This window comes from Panthera uncia, chromosome B1 (genome assembly GCF_023721935.1).
Source record: "Panthera uncia isolate 11264 chromosome B1, Puncia_PCG_1.0, whole genome shotgun sequence".
Lineage (NCBI taxonomy): Eukaryota > Metazoa > Chordata > Mammalia > Carnivora > Felidae > Panthera > Panthera uncia.
This window is the reverse complement of record NC_064811.1, coordinates 724,174-735,324: the sequence shown is the minus strand read 5'-3', so window position 1 is coordinate 735,324 and position 11,151 is coordinate 724,174. Positions and strand designations below refer to the sequence as shown.

Below are 11,151 nucleotides of genomic sequence, written 5' to 3'. Positions count from 1 at the left end.
CTGCTTGCACTCTCTCTCTCTCTCTGAAAAATAAATAAACATTGGGGCGCCTGGGTGGCTCAGTCGGTTAAGCGGCCGACTTCGGCTCAGGTCATGATCTCGTGGTCTGTGAGTTCGAGCCCTGCGTTGGGGTCTGTGCTGACTGCTCAGAGCCTGGCGCCTGTTTCAGATTCTGACTCTCTCTCTGACCCTACCCCGTTCATACTCTGTCTCTCTCTAAATAAACGTTAAAAAAATTTTTTTAATAAATAAATAAATAAACATTTAAAAAATCGGGGGGGGGGGACACCTGGGTGGCTCAGTAGGTTAAGCCTCCGACTCTTGATTTCGGCTCAGGTCGTGATTTGGTTTGTGAATTCGAGCCCCACATCAGGCTCTGTGCTGACAGCGCAGAGCCTGCTTGGGATTCTCTCTCTCTCTCCCTCCCTACCCCTCCCCCACTCGCGCTCTCTCTCAAAAATAAACTTAAAAAAAGGTTTTTAAAATGTTTTAATAAAACAGAGGAGATAATATTTTCCCATTTTATGAGGCCAGCGTTCTCTAACTCCAACAAGAGACAAAGATAGGACAAGATAAGAAGCTACCGAACCATGAACATCTATGCAAAATCTTCAATAAAATGTTAGCAGATCGAATCCGGCAACATACAGAAAGAATAAAAACATCACGACCGAGCACCATTCCTTCCCACAATGCAAGAGGGGCCTGGCATTGCGTCACTGCCCGCCCTGCCCGCCACACTAACAGATGAAAGGAAACCACAGGACACTCAGGAGATGCAGAGAAAACACTTGATAAAATCATCTGTTCGTGATAAAAACTCTCAGAAAACCGGGATTAGGAAGGAACTTCCTGAACCTGGAGATACTGTAAAAAAAAAAAAAAATTAATTAATATTAGCCTCAAGTGATCGATTGCTGGTACATAGGAATTCAACCTTTTGTAGGTCATCTGACCTCCCCAGGTGGCCCTGGGAACGGCTCCTAGGTCTGCACAGGGCAGGGGCGGTTTGAGTTTTTCCTTTCCAACCTGTACGCGCTTCATCTCCTTTCATCGACTGAAATGGTTACAGGCGAAGACACTTGGTGTGCGGAGATGCGCTTTAAAACGTCCCAGAGAGAGAAGTGGGGTCTCGTGACGCCTGCTGGGCGCGAGCGCTGGGTGCCTCCGGCTCTTCTCTGCGCTTCTGTGTATACTCGGCATAGTCTATAATAAAGGGTTTTTTAATCTATTACAACAACCCCAACACTTGGACGAATGGGAAAGGGACAAAGGCCATTAAACACACCACGACCAGCATTTCATCAAGGAAAACTGGCATCCTCACCAGCACATTCCGGCGAGCGGGTTTGCCCCCTGTGTGTGTGGAAGGGTTGGCTCGAAACGATGTGTGTCCCGGCTCGTTGAGTCGCTCCTGCCCGTGAACCCAGGGACTCACGTCTGTTTTCCCCTAAAGAGGGGAGGAAAGTCCAAACACGGGTCCACGCAGCCACGTGTTTAGAGTAGCAGGAAGCTAACTGAGGGGTGGCCAGCCCGGGCCCCTCGAGGTGAGCAGCCACGGCAAGTAGGGACGGTGTGTGAAGTGGGGGCGGGCAGCCGAGACCAAAGCTGCACGCGCAGCGCCCACGAGCACGTCTTCAAAGAGCAGGAAACACGGTAAAAGGGAAGCGGCAGGATGCACGCCGAGGTCCTGCTGTGCTGCGGATTCCGGAACATGCTCTGGCTCCCTGCGCCTTCTCCAGGAGCGCGGCTTACTTTTGTCAGCAGAAAAGAACACGGGGGCAGCAGGATCCTTCCCGGGCCCCCGGCGGGGCGGGTCTGGGTCCGCAGGGAGCCCACGTGGCATCCCTCCCACGGCCGGGGCCACAGCCCCCACGCCAGGGCTCCTGCCCCCTGCCACCCCGGCTGGCCTATGCCAAGTGCAGCCTGAGCTCCCGTGCTCACCAGGCCCTGAGGCTGTGTGGCTCTGGGGAGGCGGGACCTTTGAATGTCCCGCAAACGGTGCGGCCTCCGCCCGTGCCCAGTAAAGTGGGCGGCCGGTGGGGGACAGGAGCGGGGCCATCTGGGCAGAGCCGAGGGGCCAACTGACCGCAAAGGGGAGACACCGACTTGCAAAGGCAACAGCCCTGCAGAGGTCAGGAAGTTCACGGAGGGCCAAGGTACCCAGACTCCTTGTGGGTCCGAGGCCGCTGGACAGAGAACACCGGGCTCCGAGCCACAGCCTGACCCTGTTTCTGGGACACGTGTGGGCACCCAGCCGCACGCCTCCCGGGGCCACCCTCTCAGGGCCCGACGCCCGAGAACCAGCTCACTCTGTGGTTTTAGTGGAGCAGCCCGGTGGGGGAGGGCCGTGTCCCCCAGGGCTGACCGCCCAGAGCAAGGCTCCCCGCAGCACCAGAAGGCCAAGGAGAAGCAGCACATCGGCCAGCAGCTGCTGTGGGGGACGCACCCAGGCACGGGGCCTGCCGTCACCCTGCTGGAGCTCACTCCAGGCGACTGCCTCTGTCTTGGCTTTTCCCCGAAGGTCACTCCCCTCCGGAGCAGCAGAACCGGTGTCTGTCATACCTCCGTTCCGCCAGCAAACAAATACATCAAGCCCTTTGGGCGGTCTCGGGGAAGAGCTGAGCCGGGGCCTTTAGGGGGTGCTGCCGGAGCAGAAAGGAGTGCGAAGCCGGGCGGTCGGAACCAGGCGACCTCCGGTGCGGAGGCCGTGGCGAGCTCGGCTCGGGGCCCAGCAGCGGCCGGCGGCCTGACGGGGGTGTGCCGAGCCCAGCGAGGAGGGGGACGCGGGCCGAGCCTCTGTGACCGAGGCCACGGGTTTGGGTTTTGTTCTCTGTGCGTCGTCTGGAAGACGCTGGAGCGGGTGAGGTGAGCCTTGGCATGCACGCCCTGGGTGTCGGGAAGCGGGGGGCCCTCACTGCAGAGAAAGATGGGAAGGCAGGTGGGGGGGGGCCGGGGACCAGGGTGCCCGCCTCCAGCAGGACGGGCAAACACCCCTCAGCTGCTGGGCCCTGGGGTCAGAGACCCCATCCTCCAACAGCCCCACTGCGCGTGACCCCGAGGACCCCTGGTTCTGAGGGAGCCGGCTGGCGGGGGGCAAGGCCAGCAGGACAGGCACGCGTCCCAGGCCCGCCCGGCCCTCCTAGCACCTGTCCCCAGATTAGATTTCTCTTTTCTCATTACCGCGGTAATAGGTCCTTCAGACCTCATTCCAGCCCTAGATATTATCTGACCCGTATAATTAATTAATTATAGCCCAAATATTATAGATTATTAAAAATAGCATAACTAATAGTGTAATATCTCAAGCTGTCGACTTTAATAGTCAACATTGTCTTGGCCGCGCTTATCAGCCCGGGACACCCGGTGAGAATATTGATTCCGGGTAATTTTAGCCGTCATCTGCCATCCTGACGGGGAATTGTCAGGGCCTCACCCAAGCCGGGGCTCATTTGAAATCGTTAAACCGCCGCACGGCTCACAGTGGATCTTAATGTTCCTTTTTCTCCCCTTCAATATGTTTCAGCAACAGAGAGGAAAATAAATAGAGAAGTGGAGGGGGAAAGGCGGGGGGGGAGGGGGCGAGTCCGCTCTCAAGGGGAGGGGAGGAACGACTGATTTGTCTCTCTCCCTGGGGACCCTGCACTCGCACCGCAGCCCCCCACCCCCACCCCTCTTTCCCGGAGACCGTCCAGCGCCGGGGAGGCTGTGGAGAAGATCCACGCGCGCTGCAGCTCGGCCCGGATCCCAAAGCCCTGACTTTGCCGGCAGCGTGGCCCCCACCCCGGGCTGCGCCCCGGCGACCCCCGAGACCCACCCGCGGGCACAGGGCGCTCAGGCCACAGAGTCAGCCCCTCGCCGGGCACACGCGGCGCACAGACCCACACACGAGCGGGCACACGCACGCGGAGTCACGTGGACACCCCCCCCACACACACCCCCACGGAACAGACTCATGCAGGGCCACACGTGCGCATGAACACACGGGCACATGCGTGTGGAGCGCGCACACCGTCCACCGGCGCGTGCACTCACTGAGGGCCTCCCGGGGGCCGGGTTAGGTCCGGGGGCTCGGAATGCGCGGGGTGCCCACGAGGAGCCAGGACCCCGTGGAGTGACCTTGGAGAGGGGGCCTGGGGTGCCCACTGACAAACGGCGTCGGCGAGGGGGGCCTCCGGAGAAGAGGGAAAGTGGAACCGCGAGCCCCTCCCGCCCATCGCCCCCCCCCCCCCCCCCCCCGCAAACCCCCCCCCACCTCGCCTGGGGGAGGAGGGGAACCGCCCGCAGGCAGGCCGCAGGGCCCCTCCCCCACGCAAAAGACCCCCAAGGGGCGGGGTTCGGTGGGGGGGGAGCAGTTGGGGCGTGCCTGAGTCTCCCCCCAATCCTCCCCACCCGGGTCCCACGCAGTTCAGCGGCTCACCGGCACCGGGAGCGCGCTCAACACCCCACCTCGGGGCGTGCTCACCCCGCCCTCACCCTACTCGCCCCTCCCTGACTCCCCCTGCGGGGTGGGGGGGGAGCACCCCCTGGAGCGGGGAGGGCGCCGGGGCAGCGGAGCTCCAGAATCGCTCCTCGGAGGCTTCCCTTGGAGTGTTACTCAAACTTCTAATTAGGATTCACGCATGTGATAATAATTTAATAATCAGGGAGCCGTGCAAGAGGCATTAACCTCAATTAAGCTCATTACGCGGCGTGACTGCCCCCACCACATGCCCTCCCGACCCCAGTGCGTCCTGCGGGGGTGACTGTGGCATATACGTGCTGGGCAGGAAGTTTCACTGCATGCATTTATTGAACTCTTTCTGTTTACCTTGCCTGGCCCTCTCCTCGCACCCCAGTTCCCGGTGCCCTCTCCCTTCTTCCTCCCTGGACGACCCGGCTCCCAGGACACTGTCCACTCTTCCTGACCAGGGAAGTGCCTGACCTTCCCACCCACCCTCACGACCTCCCGCCCCCTCTCAAGGCCTATCAGGTGGAAATTGAAGGACCGCTGGTGGCAGCCCGCTCTCCACGGTAACTGGATAACTGCCTACCCTCCTTGAGGCGGACCTGCCTACCTTGCCCATTTCCACCCCCATGCCCACCACCGGACTCACCCTGTCAGAGGTGTGGCATGGAGAGTAGCCCAATGCATGGTGGGTGAAGGAATGAGCCCCCCATAGGATGTGGGGAGGGGGGAGAAACACTGGTACCTGGGTCTGGGTGACTGGAGAGATGTCGCCCCGTGCTCGTGGGATAGGCGAGCAGTGGATAGGTCAGCTGGTGGACATATGGAGGTCTGGTCACAGAAACTGAGGCAGGTAAGCCAGGCGAGATGGGAACTGAGCAGACAAGTGGGCAGGTACTCCTCAGGCCACATCTTCTCCACTCTAGGGTGCCATGGGTGGGTTAAGGGCCCCACTTGTATCAGTCCGGTTTCTGCTACAACACCGCCGTGTAACAAACAGCCCCAAAGCTCTCGGTGGCCCACAGCCGTTATCCCCATTTCCTGCCTGTGGACCATGATCAGCTGCCATTGGGTGCCCCCCCCCCCACTGGGCTCATCAGGTGGGGTTTGGGTGGGCTCCAGACCTTGATTCCTGGTCCCAGCTGAGGGAACAACAGTGTCCAGAGCATGATCTCTTCACAGAGGACAGTGGATGCTGCAAGGGGCGGAAGCACAGATGCTCTTAAAGCCTGAGCTCAGAGCAGGCTCCTGGTCCCTTCTGCCCACTGTGGGTCATGTGGCCAAAGTATAATTTCAGTGGGTGGGAGGTATACTTTCCCCATTGAAAGGCTGTAACCTAGTAAGGGGATGAAGGGAAAGAAAAACTGGTTAAATTATCCAGGGGCACCTGGCTCAGTCGCTTAAGTGTCTGACTCTCGATTTTGGCTCAGGTCATGATCTCACGGTTTGTGATTTCGAGCCCCATGTCAGGCTCTGTGCTGACAGTGCAGAGCCTGCTTGGGATTCTCTCTCTCTCTCTCTCTCTCTCTCTCTGTCTCTCTCTCAAAATAAAAAAAAATGAACTTTTAAAAATTATCCAGTCTGTAATATTTCTGATTTAATTAGAGTTTTTCCCATTGGATGGGGCTGGGGGCAGGGGGGAGGGGCAAGAACCATTACTGTGAGGCGCCCATGTGCACAGACGCATCTTGGGTCCAGAAGTAAGCTGTGCACTGAGACACACAGCACAGCAGGGGTAACAATTCCTTCCCTGGGCAGGGACTTCCCATGTCGGTCTCCATGCCATCCCAACCTGTCACCCCTGGTGAGACCCAAGCAGAGCCCGGGAAGCATGGATTCGGGCACCTGGGATTTACTGAGGCAGGAGAAATCCAGGAGGCAGCGTAGGAAAGGCAGGGACAGAACACAGCAAGGATGCCTTCTGGAGAAGTCTCGTCTCGGCCTGATCTGCAGGGAGCCCTGGAGTGTAAATCCCGACAGCTGTCTAGCCTTGAAGGAGGGACAGTGTCCCCCCAGGTGTCTCTAGGAATGAGTCTCTTATCAGCCAAGGACAGTTCTGAGTAGCTCATGGGTCTGAGCTGGAACTCCTTACACTCCCAGCAGCAAGGGCAGGGATCCAGGTGGGAATCTGGGCAGAGATCTGGACAAGGATCTGGAAAAAGATCTACGCAGGGATCTGAGTGGGGATCTGGTCAGGGGTCTGGTGGGGGACACCACCTTCATCCACTACACCAAAGAGAAAGTTAATCAGCACCAGTCCCATCTGTTGGTGGAGGACAGAGCCAAGGCGGCCAGGGCCCTGACTCCCCAGCCAGGGCCATCTCCCTACTCACAGGGGCCAGAGATAGACTGGGAAGTCAGACCACGGCGGGGCTGAAAGTAGAGAGCGTGGGCTGAAGTGTTTGCCCCACCCCTCAGCGCCGTGCCTTCCGATTTTCCTCGTCACTTTTTGCATTTTGCATTCCGCCTTTACTTTGATGGGGGACACAGAGCTGAGTGAGACACACACAGTGTCCGGGAGCCCACAGTCTGGAGCCAGAGCCACATGTGAACAGATAAAGACCCCGTGATGTGTTAAAACATGACAGAGTGGACCTCGGGTTTTGGAAGGACACTCAGGAAGGTGTCTGCCTCCACACAGGGAAATCAGACAGCTCCCAGGTGGTGCTGCCACTAAGGTAAGTGGGAATGATGCACGTGGCCAAGTGGCCAAGGGCACTGCTCAAAGAGGGAACTGCAGATGTAGGCACATGCCAGGTTGACCACTGGGCTCAGGAGCTCTGGGCACAGGGCACAGGTTTAGGGACTGTGCAGGACAGCCTACAGGGTCCAGGGAGGAAGTCCTTAATGCCGGGCTGCAGAGCCCAGAGGCCGGCCCTAGACCCTGGCAGCCTTCAGGTGTTTCTGGAAGAGGCATGTGATTTGATTTGTGCTTCAGGATGATGGAGAACAGACCGGAGGGCTAGGCTGTGGCAAGGGCAGTGAGGGGTGAGGGCATTCATCAGCGGGAGACTCTGACACCACACGCCCAAGGCATCCCCAGACCCCCTGCTCACAAGGGGTCTTCTGACCGCCCACCTCAAACAGGGAGGCTTAGAGCATTCCCCCGGGTAAAAAATCTATAGAAAGCCCAAACTGCTGTGGTGATTACTGATGGCGAGAATGGCTGCGCTTGGAGCCCTGGGTACTAACAGAACTCTGTAGGTCAGGGACACAAGGTGGCTGTTCTGGGCAGGACTGAACCTGGACATCCTTGTCGCCCTTGTGAGGTGGACCAGTGGCAGGCAAGCAAAGCAGCTGGAAAGACCAAGGGCAAAAAGGGCCATTCTAGAGAGAGCCTGCAGTGGCAAGGACCCCTCGGGGCGCCCCACCTGGACTACCTTCCCTTTGGCATCTGGTAGCTGATTATGTCACTTTGCATCAGTAGGACTCGCATCCACATCAAAGTTCCACCACGTACCGGCTGGGTGACATTGGAGCATGTGATCAGTTGTCTTCATCCTCAGTTTGCCCATGTGTGAGGTGGTAATCCCCACTGCTGCCCTACCTTCTGGTCGGAAAACTCTCCGGAGCTAGGATGTCCTCCGTGGCCAAGGGAGGAAGCTGGCCACCACCTCCTCAGTGCTGATGTGGGAGTTGGGTGCCCTGCCCCCCCCCCCCCCCCCCCACAGCACCCTTGACTGCACAGCCCGAGAGCCACTTTCAGTTTTGATGATTCAGGATTTTGTCTTTGTTTTAAAGGGTTTAAACCTCACCTTTGCGTTTGACTGACTCCTTGCCATGATCCAGGCCCAGTGCTACGTGCTTTTCATCTTTGAACTCATGCAGCTTAGAAATAGAAGCATTCAAACCTGGACAGTGAAAACCTTGTAAAAATCCCTACCCTTTGGTTGGCCCTGGCTTGGCCAATGTGAATGGGCTGGGGGTAGCACGCACTGTGCCCGGACGCCACACCACACACACAGCCTGCCGCCCTCGTCCTCCGGTGGGATATCCTAGAGTCCAGGGAAGCGAGCCAAGCTCGGGGCACAGATGTTACAGCAGGTGGACAACCGAGGAGAGCTTAGCGGTGGGTGGCAGTTTTGCGCTGTCCGCGGTGCTGAACGCTCGAGCGCGCGGGGTGGGGGGGGGGCGCGCCCGGCGGCGGGTGCGCTGTCCGTGGTGCTGACGTGCTTTGGCTCTGTCTGTGGGTCTGAAGACGCCCTTGGTGCCGCGGCTGCGCGGTCCGTAGGGCGCAGGCAAACTCCCGTGTTTCCATCTCTTCTCTGTTGTTGAGTGTGGCGTACCCTTGCTCGAGAAGTCAGGAGACCCCAGGAGAGGTATATCTTAAAGAAGATGAATAAAGAAATCAATAACTAGAAAGTTCCCCTCTCGTTTTTCAAACTCGGGGTGAGCAAAATTGTTCCCGGAGGAGCAGAGGGGGTGGAGAATCCTCTTACCTCTCGCCTCTCCACGAGGAGGGAGCTTAAAAGCCTCCTGTTCTCATCCTCCTCCTCTGCCTCCTGCATCCTCCCCACAGGCGCACAGGAGGTTGGCCTATTCAGAGACACCAGCTCATCAGCGGGACTCGGCATGGACTCGAGGAGTCAGAACACTAATGTGTAGATGGAGGTGATAATGCCTTCCCTGCATATTTCACAGCGATGTTGGGAGGGCCCTGGGCAGTCTGGGGTGGGGGTATGCTTTGCATGAAACGTTGTACAAAGCGGGGGTTATCCATCCATGTGCCCCTGTAGACCCCTGAACGTTGCTGCCCCTCCATCCTGCCCGATAAAGCTTCTCCAGCAAGAGAAGGGAGGACCACCCACCCCCATGTACACGAAGGCTGTGATTGTGTTGTTACTCGACTCCCAAGGGGAAGGTATACAAATCACATAGAATCCAACCCCCTACAAATGACAGGTGGAGACACTGAGTAGGGGGTTCATAGGCACATATGTTAGTGGTGGGGTGTCCCACCTGCTCTTGTGCACCCCAAAGTCCCAAAAACTCTGGTGTTGGGGAGAGGGTACGGCTGGAAGCTCGGCCCTCCCTGTACCTCTCCCTCCAACACCTCCCCTTCCTCTTCTGCATAACCTCAGTCCCCACCCACTACTGTTCCCTGGGCCACTTCTAAAACCTTTCAGCCCCAGTCCCTCCCCCAGATTTCTACACTTGTTCCGTGTCAGTCACTGTCTTGGTGCACACCCCCCCACCCCAGCCTGCCAATGACCCCATCTGGTCCTGACTGATGTGCGGTGAGTGGAGGCTTAGCAACGAAGGGGTGTCTCCTGTCCACCGGGTAGGCAGAGGCATCCCTATCTCAGGCACTGATTTCACCTGTCAGTGCCCACCTGGGGCCCTGCAAGGGAAGCTGGTGGCTTGGAGATAACCCGATATGGCAGATGGGCAAAGATTGCACAAATGAGGGTCTAATTGACAATCAATTGTGATTAGGAGCAAAAGGACGTCTTTATAGCTAGCCCTAGACGCTCCGAGTTGAAGTTGGGGGGAGGGGAGGGTTGTTCCGGGTATCTGAGAGAGTAGGGTGGGTGGGTGCTGTGCATCCCCGTGAACGGGGTTATTTCTTAAGAGATGGGGGAGGGGGAGGGCAAGAGAGGATGCTAGGATCTCCCTGAGCCTTGTCCTCACACAGCAGCCCCCTTCGCATGGGAACGTGACCCGAGGTTGCCTACGGAGCTCTGGAGGCCTCCCCTCACACCCCATTGCCCTCCCCCTGCTCCCCTGGGCCAGACTTTGCAGTTCATTACTCAGACCACTGCAGCTCCCATTAGACTGTTGACAGCACGGAAGAGAGAGGGAGAGGAGGACCAAGGAGGGAGTCTTGGCACCTCCAGACTCCAGGACACTCACAGCACTGTTGTCCCAGTAACACTCAGCCCTGAGCCAGCCCTCGCCTCTGGGCAGGGAGCACTTCCTGCTGTGCTGAGTGTGTGGATGTGCTTGGTTGTATATTACAATATGTTATTTGATTATGCCTATTACATAGCATATTTCATATACTGTGTTCCCTCTACTATGCTTTAGTGATACTCACCATACATTGTACTGCATCTCCATGACATAAAACGTCATCTTACGTGTGTTTGTGTTGAATGAACGTTGTAGCGAGACGCCTCACATCTCTCTTCCTCACCTGCAGGTGTGCAGTGTGTATAACGGGGGTGAGAGCAGACCCACGTCCACACCCTGCCCACCCGGCAGGGTGTGGGGGTTGTGACAGCCATGTTTGTGCCTCCCTGGTGACCTGCAGTAGCTAGGGGACAGGTGCTGTGTGGCATGGAGTGTGAGCACGCACATGGGGGGTAGAGCCAGGTCAGAGGTCTGTAGTTGGGACCCGCCCCTAGGGCACCTCATGCTGTGCCCGGGGGGGGGGGGGCGTGGTGGGAGCAGTGGCAGCTCAGGGACTGGCCAGGCAGAGGCCCTGTGTGCCCTCCTCACGGAAAGCGTTAAAGAGGGGACCGAGACCAGTGCAGAGCTGGTGGGCACTGGTGAGGCTGGCTGCAGGGACGCGAGTGCATTAGTGGGTCATGCGCCTGAGATGGTGTGCCCAGGTGCTCATGAATGAATCTGCGACTGTATATGGTGCCTGCTGCTGAATGAGTGTGTGTGTGTGTGTGTGTGTGTGAATGGGGTGTGCACATCTATATTCAAACTTAGCTGGGGGAGGGGTAGAGAGAGCCTAAGAGTCCCACCAGGAAGGT

The 11,151-nt window shown here is 58.0% G+C and overlaps 1 long non-coding RNA gene across 1 annotated transcript; it reads right to left on the bottom strand.

Annotated features, from left to right (window-relative positions):
• Nucleotides 1–536: 536 nt before the first annotated feature.
• LOC125922555 (uncharacterized) lies at nucleotides 537–8,524 on the bottom strand. Its single transcript, XR_007457695.1, has 4 exons — nucleotides 8,203–8,524; nucleotides 5,572–5,642; nucleotides 5,193–5,369; nucleotides 537–1,206 (listed from the first exon to the last, which is right to left on the bottom strand). It is a non-coding gene; the product is annotated as an uncharacterized LOC125922555 (long non-coding RNA).
• Nucleotides 8,525–11,151: the final 2,627 nt, after the last annotated feature.